This window comes from Macrobrachium rosenbergii, chromosome 56 (assembly GCF_040412425.1).
Source record: "Macrobrachium rosenbergii isolate ZJJX-2024 chromosome 56, ASM4041242v1, whole genome shotgun sequence".
NCBI lineage: Eukaryota > Metazoa > Arthropoda > Malacostraca > Decapoda > Palaemonidae > Macrobrachium > Macrobrachium rosenbergii.
Window position 1 is genome coordinate 19,545,945 of NC_089796.1, and position 5,723 is coordinate 19,551,667.

Here is a 5,723-nt window from a genome sequence, read left to right on the forward strand (position 1 = left end):
AATTCGCCGCTCAGAGAGGGGTGGATATTGATCCCATTAATACTCTGTTTCTTGAATCAGATAAAAGAGATTCTACCCTCAGACAGTATGATTCAGCAGTTAAAAAGTTGGCGTCCTTTTTAAAGGAATCTGAAGCCCAAATCATGACCGCCAATTTGGCAATATCATTCTTTAGGTCACTGTTTGAAAAGGGTCTGGCTCCGGCCACTATAACCACAGCAAAATCAGCTTTGAAAAAGGTGTTTTTGCATGGCTTTAAGATTGATTTAACAGATTCATACTTTTCGTCCATTCCTAGAGCATGCGCTCGTTTGAGACCTGTGACCCGTCCACATATGGTTTCCTGGTTTCTTAATGATGTTCTAAAATTAGCCTCAGAAATTAATAACGATCAATGTTCTTATTTAAATCTGTTAAGGAAGACCTTGTTCCTAATTAGTCTAGCTTCAGGTGCCAGAATTTCAGAACTGTCTGCTCTCTCTAGAGGTGTCAATCACGTAGATTTCTCCCGTCAGAGAAGTTCTGCTTTCCCCAGATCAAAGATTCTTAGCAAAAACGAAGACCTCAGGATAGGTGGTCCCCTGGAAGGTTGTCCTCTTCCACAAGACCTGTCCTTATGCCCAGTCGCTACCTTGAGGGCCTACTTACAAAGAACTTCTCAGTGTTTGTCTGGTCCTCTTTTTATCAGGGAAAAGGTGAACACTTTCTTTAAAGGCTATAAGACAACAAATCCTGTACTTTATTACAAGCTAACCCGGATTCAGTCCCTAAGGTTCATGATATCCAAGCGGTGGCTACCTCTACTAATTATTTTCATAATATGAATTTCGCTGAGCTGAAGAAGTACACGGGCTGGAAATCTCCATCAGTGTTTAAACGCCACTATCTGAAATCACTGGAAGCTCTGAAATTCCCAGAGTGTGGCTGGGAGCATTATCCCTCCACCTTAAATTAACCTTTAATCCCTATCCTTTCCCCGCCTGCCTGCCTCATTTATTTGCCCTGCCATTTTCTCCTGGACCAGACATGCCTCACAGCCTGGCTCCTAATATTATAATGTACAATCTATGGGTGTTAGTTTTAAGTGTGTGATATGTTATACTCACTGTGATTTAGTTTTAAGGCCGAGGTACCTTTATAAGTTTTGTCATTTATTTAGTGTCAGTACCTCGCCACTATAGTATTAATGATGTATATAGTTGATCCTCATGTCCTTTATTATAGTATAAAAATTATATCCCTAGTCATAACTCAGTTGTTTGGCTATACCTATAGTATTTAATTATATTTTTGGGATAATTAAAACTATTTTTAATAATGGTGTTTTTATACATGATCACCTAAATGTTTGTCACTTTTAGACTTTCACCAAGACTTGGTATGATTCTCTATTATGATTTCACCAGCTGACACAGGGACGAGCTCAGAAAAGGGATTTTGACAAAGGGAAAATCTATTTCTGAAGGAGGCCCTGTGTCACCCGGTGACACCCCCAGGATCTAGGTTTCCCTCCCCAAGTAGGCATACCAAGCTTGTGGGGAGGTGCTAGCCTGGAATGAGTTCAGATGGCGCTGGGGTCGTCAGCGGGCGGGTGAGTATGGGCGCTGGATCAGCTCCCCACATTCCGGGATTTTGTCATTGGGATATCTTCAGAGTGCGGTCCTGTGGCAGTGACAACAATCACTCACCCTTACCTATACCGACGTCTATTTTATTATAGATGATCGATCTGGGGGTAGTAACCCCAGCATTCCTGATAGCTTTTTTCTCTGGTATATTTAGCAAAGAATTTACCTAGAAATATGTGCTGGATGGATATTTCACCGGCTGACACAGGGACGAGCTCAGAAAAGGGATTTTGATTTTTCCTTTGTCAAAATCCCTTTTATGGGCCAGAGTGGGGCTATGAGAATCATCGTAACATTGCGATGAGCCCAAGACTTGCTCAGCACTTTCCTCACCATGTTGATGGGTGGAAAGGTGTAGCCCAAGAAGATTCCTCAACCTAGAACCGAGGAGTCTAAACAAAAGTCTAAGTCTGGGTTAAGAGAATGAAGGGCTTTTACTAAAGTCATTTTACGTGGACTGCCACCATGCCGTTCCAACTTGATTACCGGGTTTATGGGAAACACATAGCTGTCCTGTGTTTCTCTGTCCCAGCCCACTTTTGGGACAGTAAGAGTTGCAAAAGTGCTGAAGAAGCTTAGAAGTTTGCCTAACTTGATGAATGTCTTGATGGACGACAGAGTCCCCAGTCAGGCTCATCCACCAATGGGCCGAATATAAACGAATGAGCTAGAAACTTGTGGACTGTCTGAAGGCAGCTGGCAATTCTCTTGGCGGACGGAAAATTGAAAAGATCGGAGCTGAGACTCATCCCCAAATAGAGGAACTCTGCAACGGGGTCAACTGGGACTTCTGAAGGTAGATGATAATTCCCAGTCCCTGAAAGGGGAGATGTTCATGTCCTTCGTGCACTCTTCCTCGAAGGGGATTGAAGAGGCAAGTTGTCCAGACACAGACTGACGTTAATGCCTACTAAATGAAGTCATTTGCTAGAAGAGCAAGGACTCAAGTGAATGCTTGAGGTGCCATAAGGAGGCCAAAGCAAAGGGCCCAAAACTGGAGATTTAGCTTGCCCTGGGGATCGGGTGGCGCCAAGCACTCCAGGAGGAAACAGATGTTTTAGATGCTAACGGGCACCTGTCACCTGACCATTAAAAATAACGTGGGGCACCTGAGAGAGTGTCCTGGAAGAAGAACCTTAGATACTTCACAGAGTCTGGATGGAAGAGAAAGTGGAAGCATGCTTCCTGCATATCCAAGGTATCATCCAATCGCCCTGATGAATGGATGAAAGGACTGACTGGTTCATCTCCATCTGAACTTTGTCTGCCAGACAAAGAGATCGAGGCGAACACTGTTGAGGACTGGTCTCCAAACCCTGATGATTTGGGGACCACAAACAGATGGTAGCAGTAGTTGAAGCCTCTGAGTTGATGCCCTCAACTTCTACAACTTTCTTTCAAAGGAGAAAGGAGGCTTCCTCCAAAAGGGACAAATGTTCTCCCAAGCCTTGGGAAGGCTTCAAAATGATAGGAGAAAGGCGTTCTTAGAAAGGAGGACTCTCCATGAATGAAATGGAGAAGCCCTCCTCAGAACCTTGACAATACACTGTTCTGCCCCTCTGTGTAGATAATACTTTAGAGCTCTCACAGGACACACAGCTCTCTCTTAACCTGGACCTAATATTTCTGACAGACTTAATTATAAAAAAAAAAGAATGAGGCCAGGGCTTAGAAAGGTCTCATCTTTGCTACAAAACCCCAAGGAAAAGGAGCAGAGACATTCCTGGGAGAAGCCAACTCTCTATCCATCGCATGAATTTCACTCACCCATTTTGCTGTTGCCAAGGCTACTAGGAAAAGGGTTTCTTAGTTAAGTCCCTTAATGAAATTGAGCGCATAGGCTCAAATCAAGGGCAGGAAAACCATTTAAGAACTACATCTAAGTTTCATGGGACTACTGTTACCTCCTTCTGTTTTGTGGTGTCAAAAGATTTAATGAGATCCGACAAGTCCTGATTTGAGGAAAGATCTACTCCCTGTGTTGGAAGACAGCTTAATATGGCCCTATAACCTTTGGTCATGGAAGTAGACAGGCTCCTAGAAGTTTTCAAAATAGCAGAAAATCTGCCATTTCCAGGTTACAGCAAGAAATCTGTCCTTCTGCACCAAGCTTGAAATACTGCCCATTTAGCCTAATATACTCTGTCGGAGGACTGCTGTCTACACTTGGCAAATGGCTTGGGTTTGATTGGTAAAATTCATCCTAGAGATGAGAAATTGAACACAAATGGCCTCAAAGGGCATAGTGCAGATATAAACTTGAAGGAACAGTAGTGTCTTGAAAACCCTTTCTTCCTAAGGAGCTTCCTGACAGTTTGTAACCTGTCAGGGCCAGAGTAGACAATTCCTAATTGATTGATTGACTGATTATGAAATTTAGGTCTTGAAGACCAAGCGCCGGAACCCATGGAACTGCCTGAATCGAGGCTGTCTGAGTATATAAGGTTTTTGAGGTACCAGTCTTGGGAAGTCCACCAGCAGGTCGAGGACGTCCGAAACCACTCCTTTGATAGCCAAAATCAGGTTACTAAAACCATCCATACATTCTGATGAGTCCAAAATTTGTTTATTACTTGCTTCATCATACTGAGAGGCAGGAAGGCACAGAGGTCCTTGTTTGACCAGTCCTGAAGCACGGCATCTGTTGCCCATGCTAATGGATCCAGGTTTTACCCACAGAGGGTTAAACCCGCTGCTGGCAGCTCAATTTGCCTGCCAGAATGCTTAGTTCCCCTTGAATGAGACATGTCAGAAGTTTGGTGCGGTTTTCTGGTTCACCCCAAAAAGAAGGTCTCTCACTGTTTCGTATAGGGAGAATTGAGTGTTCCCCTTGATTCTTGATGCAAGACAGGGCAGTCATTCTGTCTGGATGAACTGCCACTGTCTTGCTGGACATTCTGACTGAAGAACTGCAGCCCTAGATGAATTGTTTTCAATTCTTTGACATTTATATGCCAGTTTCTCTGATCTGGGGACCATGTCCTGAGACTTCCTGGCTTCCTAGAAGAGCCCCCAACCTAGATCTGATGCTTCTGAGTAGAAGTCTAGGTTGGGGCTCAGAGGAAGAAGAGACTTCCCTTCCGACAGTCTTCTTTCAAAACTTCACCAGAACAGATCTCTTTTTATCTCGGGAGTCACAGGGAACACAAACGTGTCTGGGTGATTCTTCCTGTCCCAGCTGATCCTTAAGAAAAACTTTAGAGGTCTCATATGTAGTCTGCCCAGGAGAATGACTCTATAGATGATAACATTCCCAGAAGGCTCATCCATTCGTTGGCAGAAAAGTTTTCAAGAGAAAGAAACTTGTTTACTGTCCTCAGACAAGATTCTACTCTCTTCAGGGATTGGAGAAACCTGAATATTCCGAGAATCTATCATCATCCCTAAATGATAGAATCTGTTGAGAAGAAGTCAGCTGAGATTTCTGCATGTTGCTCATTAAGACAAGATCCTGGGCCAGGGGAAGGGTCCTCCGAAGGTCCTCTGAACACTTCTCTCTCGACTGAGACTGAAGGGGCCAACTGTCTAGATAGACGGAGATCTTGATTCCCATCATATGGAGACATTTTGCGAGGGGAGTGAGAACTCTGGTAAAACTTGTGAGCCATCGACAGACTGAATCACAGAGCACACAACTGGAACACTCTCTTCTTGTATACAAACCTGGGATGCTTCCTGAGTCCGGATGTACAGTAATGAATGCATGTATAAGTCCTGCATATTAAGAATGTCATCCAATCTCCCTGGTGAATGGATGACAGGATGGTTTCGGTTTGTCTCTATCCTGAACTTTTGTCTCCTGGATGAAGACATTCAGGGTGCTGACATCCAGAACAGGCCTCCGGCCTCCTGACGCCTTGGGCACCACAAAGAGATGGTTGTAAAACCCTGGGGAGTTCATGTCTTCGACCACCTTATCAGCTCTCTTCCCCTTTATAAGGGGGACAAAACTTCCTCTGAGAGGGCCAAAAACTCTTCGAGCATACGGAGTAGGCTGTTACTACTGGTGTGCTGACCAAAGGAGGTTTTTCCTTGAAAGGGATGGCAACAGCCCTCAGGACATTTACGATCCAAGGTTCTGGCCCTTTCTCCCTC